The 6,107-nt window shown below is 46.6% G+C and overlaps 1 long non-coding RNA gene across 2 annotated transcripts; it reads left to right on the top strand.

The window, feature by feature from the left end:
• Positions 1–767: 767 nt before the first annotated feature.
• LOC115241504 lies at positions 768–4,256 on the top strand. 2 transcript variants are annotated; one of them, XR_003884914.1, is made up of 4 exons: positions 768–2,523; positions 2,607–2,902; positions 3,806–4,048; positions 4,106–4,256. It is a non-coding gene; the product is annotated as an uncharacterized LOC115241504 (long non-coding RNA). The 2 variants fall into 2 exon arrangements; XR_003884913.1 differs by having other exon boundaries at positions 3,806–4,256.
• Positions 4,257–6,107: the final 1,851 nt, after the last annotated feature.

Genomic DNA, 6,107 nt, shown 5'->3' with positions numbered 1-6,107 from the left:
TTTTCTCTCGATATGCATGCAAAAATTAAATTCTAGACGAGATTATTATTTGTATCATAAATTTTTTATCATATTATTTTTTTTCTATTCATTTTATAATTTTTTAACTGTATTGTTTATTTCTACAGACATGGTTACTTCACAATACACTTTTGCATTTTTGGATAAAATGCCGCATAATCTAAGGGAGGAATTCATTAATGAGTTTGCACGTAGATTCGAGGAAATTAAAGTTAAAGAATACAAAGATAGACAAAATGATTATAAGCTACATGATGATATTCCTTTTTATTACACTGTACTAGTAGCTTATCCACAGAAGTGTTCATAATTATATCTGCCTATAATTTATAAGGGGAATTGGCAGAATGTTTGTCTTTCCCTTCTCTCTTCCGAGCAAACTTGGAAACGCTCGAGAAGAATGTTTATCTTCGTTTATTATATAATAATAAACGAAGATAAACATTCTTCTCGAGCGTTTCAAAGTTTCAGATCTATTGCATTAAGAAAAAAAAATTATTTAAAATACAATCGCAACTGTATTTTAAATAATTTCTTTTTCTTAATGCAATAGATCTGGGAAACAGCGATGAGTTTTGCTGTGTATAAATCATTTCGTAATGTCTATTATATAATAAACGTAGCCTTTATTGTTTCACTTCAATTTTAAATTTATTTATATGAATATATATCGCACATTTATTATTTGTATTACAAATATCACTTTGATATATTTCATCTATAAATTTTTACTGGGTTAAGTTATCTATGATAACAGTTTATTTGATCAATCTCTTAATCATATTCTCGATTATGTATGAAAGTCAGGATGATTTGAACGATCTTCGATCATCGATTGCGATTGTATTTTAAATAATTTTGGTTCGGAAAATTAGAACTTGTTATTCGCATTTGTTTGTAATTTCGGCTCTCTCGGATGACCACTGCGTGGCCCGCTTTGAACGGCACGAGCAATGCCACGGGCCTGGCGCGATTTGCTGAGCGCCGCTGTCTACGCGTGATCTGATTCGCGGCGAGCCGTGCGCCGCGCGAGATGGCCGCTAACGCGCCAATTTTCGAGCGCTCCCTTTGGAGACGCTCAATCTCAAACATCCCGCCCGCCTCGCCGAAACTCCGGCGACATAGCACGCCGTTGGTTAGCGCTTTGTTGGCCCCCGCATGGCGCGGCCCTGTGACTGGCCGTGAATGAACGGCGCCGCGAGTTACGCACGATGCTCGCGTATGATCCACGGTGGTCGATCGGCGACACGTGTGGTCGAGAATTGTGCAATGCGCAGCGGAGTGCTACGGTGCATCGGAGTGTCCGCCGAGACGAGACGGGACCGAGGCGGAGATATCGTGGCGTGAGACAGTGATCGGTGAGTATGAGTGATTTGATCGCATAGGTAGCGCTAATTATATGTATAATTAGATACGGCGCGAGGCTCACCTAGCCTCACCTAAGCCGCGTGACGCCGAATTCCACTCATGGCTTGTAGATGCGGGAAGCGAGACGCGGGAGCGCGAGCTGGAACGTCACAGCTGATCGACTGTACAAGAGGCCGCAAAAGACGCCAGGTAATTTTTATGCAATTTTGTTTACACGCTCGTGTTAATTATGCCGATCGTACAGCAAATTATAATGTTTCACTTTCGGAAAGCACATGTACATATTTACATCGCAAAATACAGATATTCGCGCATAATATGCATCGCAATTATGTACTGCATAATGTGCTGTACAATTAATTTAGGCAGTCGTATAATACACCCCCTTTTTTTTGCAGCCCGACGGGTGGGCTCGTTAGGCGCGGTGCGCGGGCTCGTCCTCCTGCTCGTCGGAGCGACTCTCCGGCAGGAGGACGATTTTCGCGATCGGGCGCGTCAGCTCTGGCGCGGTGCGGAGGGTGACCACGCGGACTCGCCCGTCGTCTCCCGGATGCACGCTGGTGATCCGGGCGAGAGGCCATCGGGTTGGCGGCGTGCTGTCACTCTGGCTGGGACAGAGCCGCCCGACTCGCGCCTCGGCGTTGGTGGTCCATCACTTTGGGCGATGGAGGAGGGAGCACTGGAGCTCCTGCGACCAGCGATCCTAGAAGCGCGATGACAGCCTTGGGCGAGCGAGGTCCGCGCCCTGTCGTCGTGTGTCGCTAGATGAGGCCGGCGTGGTCCCTGCCGGTGCGCAGGGATGGTCCTGCTGGGGCGACGCGAAGACATGGCAGGTCCCCCATGGTCCGCTGCTGCGTGGCCGCTCGCCATCGCGCCCGGGCGACGCACTGCTTGCTCGCGGTTTTGGCTGGCCGCCGCCCTCGGGGACTCCAGAGTTGCGGTCTGCTGGACCCTAGGGTGAGTTGCACGTCTCCGTGGAAGGTTCGCCGGTGACAGGCCTCGACGATAACTCGCGTGAGGTGCGATGAGCTAGGCGGGGTCACCTGATGCCTCTCGTCGCAAGCCAGTAGAGCGTGCTTGGGACGCCCGCCTACCCTGAGAAGTCTTGGTAACCCTTGGTGACCTGGAAGCAGGGTAAGTATGAGCGCACCGCCCTGCGGCCGTGACGCCGACTGTACCCGAGAGGATCCAACCCAGCGTTGTTTGTTGTGCCACAGGTTGGCGGGGTCCTCCGCGGCGGAAGCCTGGCTGGAGGATGCTCGCGCAGACGTCTGTCCCGAGGAGAAGCTCCACCGGATCGGACGCGAAGAAGTCCGGGTCAGCGAGCTTCAGGCCATCGAGGTGGCGCCACGACTGCCGATCCGCCCGGAGGCCGCCGTTGTGCTTCGTCAGCCGGTCCAAGACGAACGCTGATACCTGCAGGGGTGGGCCGTCGCGCAGCGGCGTGAGAGCGAGCTCAACCTGACCCCGAGTGCCGGTGGACCGCCCGCCAACGCCGACTATGGACGTCAAGGTGGGTGCCCGGGCCAGCTGCAGGCGCTGAGCCAGCGATTCGGCCACGAGCGAGATTTCGGAGCCCTGATCCTCTAAGGCACGCACGGCGTGCAGGGCTCCAAACTTATCGGCCACGCGAACGCGCGCGGTCGCGAGAAGCACTTCCGGTGCGGCTTTCGCGCTTCGAGCTGCGGAGAGCGAGGCCCTGGCGACCTCGTGGGTGTCGCCTGCGTCGTGGAGCAACGTGTGATGGCGTTCGCCGCGACGAGCACGTCTTCTCCTACGGGCACTCGCTCACCTAGTGCCTCCTGAGGCAGTTGAAGCACAGCTGGTTCGCTCCGACGTGCTTCCTTCTTTCCGACGCCGTCTTCGCCTTGAACGCGTCGCAGTACATGATGTGGTGCTCCTGGTTGCACATCGTACACCGCCCGCCCTGGCCGTCCGGTCTCCGGGGGTGAAGCACGCGCGTCGGGCGCCCGGAAATGGTCTCCGGTTTCGCGTAACTCGATTCCGTTCTGCTTGGCGGCAATGACTCGAGCGTGTGTAGCCGTCGGTCGAGGAATTGGATTAGTTCCGCGTACGACGGCGGATCTGTCGTATCGCTGATCGCGCTCTCCCACTCGCGTCGGGATCGGGAGTCCAACAGATCTACCACGAGATGCACGAAGAGATCTTCCCCGCGCGTGATCGGTCGTCCGATGCTCTCGAGCGAGCAGACGGTACTTAGCACGCCGTGATAAAGGTTGCGTAGGTCCGCACTAGACTCAGCCTTCAGCCGCTGGATTGCCGTGAACCTCGCGATGTAGGACCGCACGAGCAGGCGCTTGTTCTCGTAATAGTCCGTTAACGCTTTCCACGCGCGCTCGAAGTTCTCGTCGGTCGTCGGAAGACTGCGGATTAGGAGTTCTGCCTCTCCTTTTAGGCACGCCTTGAGGTAGTGCAGCTTCTCTACCGGGGCAGCGGAGGTGTCCTTCCCGATGAGCGAGTGGAAGAGGTCGCGGAACGAAGGCCAATCCTCGTAGAGTCCGGAAAACTGCAGGAGCTGGATTCTCGGCAGGGTTGTTTGCGACGGCTGTGACGGAGCCGGTCCGACTGCTGGAATCTCGGTCCTCTCCGCGGCTCTGAGGCGTCGTAGCGTGTCCAAGAACATGCCCTTCTGCGTCAGGTAAGCCTCCTCTGCCAACGTTGGCATGTCGGTTCTCACGTACGTGCTGTCCGACAGGGCTTCCCAGTGTTCGAGCAGCTTGTTGTGCTGGAACTCGAACTTCGCCCAGTTGGCCTCGAGGGTTTGGAGTCGCGCTTCCGCCAGCCCGATCGTTATGTTGGCGGTTTCCGACTTCCGCAAATTCTCGTATGCGCGGGAAATGCGTCCGTATAAGTCCGATTGCGAACGGACCGTTGGTTCCTTGTCCTTATTCATTTTTGTCTTTCAGATGCGTGACGTCCGGAAGAATAATCCGCGAAAGCGATATTAAAACCGATTATAGTTCGTTCGGAATTAAAATCGATTACTTTTTAATCCGGGCGCGGATTGAACCGATTAAAACCGATTAAAACGAATTATGTTTTAATCGATTTTAATCGACCATTTTCGGCAGGGTTTGTATTCTTTAACTTTTATTTCCTGGAATCTACGTGCAAACTCATTCATGAATTCCTCCCTTAGATTATGCGGCATTTTATCCAAAAATGCAAAAGTGTATTGTGAAGTAACCATGTCTGTAGAAATAAACAATACAGTTAAAAAATTATAAAATGAATAGAAAAAAAGTAATATGATAAAAAATTTATGATTCAAATAATAATCTTGTTTAGAATTTAATTTTTGCATGCATATTGAGAGCAAATACTTACATACAAACTGTTGTGTATTTAGAAATGAGCTTTTGTTTCGATGACTGCAATGATGAACTTGAAACCCGATATCTTCAAGTACTTCTTTTAGCTTTTCGTGAGGTCGGGTTGAATAATGAAATAATTCAACATATTTCTGTTTGTTCTGTACAAATTAAATTTAATTGATGGTCGAAGATCGTTCAAATCATCCTGAATTTCATACATAATCGAGAATATGAATAAGAGATTGATCAAATAAACTGTTATCTATGATAACAGTTAGATTATCATAGATAACAGTTTATTTGATCAATTTCTTAATCATATTCTCGATTATGTATAAAATTCAGGATGATTTGAACAATCTTCGACCATCGATTGCGATTGTATTTTAAATAATTTCTTTTTCTTAATGCAATAGATCTGGGAAACAGCGATGAATTTTGCTGTGTATAAATCATTTCGTAAGGTCTATTATGTAATAAATGTTATCTATGATAACAGTTGATATAAGATATGATATATTCCGAATAGTTCAAACTGAAACATCAAGTTTTCTATAGGTGAAGATCGCATGTTCACCTGCGAATGCTTAAATATTTGATTCGAAAATGCCTAGAATGCCTCCAAAAATACGAGACATCAATCAATCATTTACTGCGTTATATGATCAATTAATTTGATGATCTTTTTAATATAGTTTTTAATTTTATTAATGTAATCTACAAATTATAAAAATGTGTAAATTATAAAATTTCAGCAACGTAACTCTATATCAGATTAAAAAAAATTGTATTCAAAATAAATTATATGTGGATTTCGGTAATGTGTATAAGTGTTTTTAATTTAGTTATAATATTTTGGAGAATGAAGAAATCCAGAATCTCGTCCACTGTAAGCATAGCACAAATGTTTTATACACAATGAAACATTTAAAATAAAGATCAAAATAAAGTTTTAAAAATTAAAATAGGATGTGTTTCCAACTCAGGCATCACGGTCTCTAGTATACGTAACTACGCACACATCTTCGTTGCATATCCGTTTTATGTTGCCTTTTTCGGCAAGACGAAAAAATGTCTTACAGACATCTTTTCACTTGTTCGAAATAATATCTTAGGAAAAATATCTTTTCGTTATCTTTTAGCGTTATGTGCTATCTGGGCTGATTGTATTGTCGCAATAAGAAGAGATGCAAGCTCCGTCATCTCTATTAGATACTCTCTCTCTTGTTTTTAAATACTAATTATACTTATCAAAAGTCGGCAAGAGCATGAACTCGAGAAGTAACTGAACTGATTATAAAATTGTTCAGATAATAAAATTTTTATCACATTAATTGTTAAATTTAAGTGTAATTGTTAAAAATTTATAATTATTTTTATATA

Source organism: Formica exsecta, unplaced genomic scaffold, assembly GCF_003651465.1.
Source record: "Formica exsecta isolate Colony F162 unplaced genomic scaffold, ASM365146v1 scaffold50, whole genome shotgun sequence".
NCBI classification, from domain to species: Eukaryota; Metazoa; Arthropoda; class Insecta; order Hymenoptera; family Formicidae; genus Formica; species Formica exsecta.
Note: the sequence above shows the minus strand (reverse complement) of the source record. Positions and strands in the feature narration are given on the sequence as shown.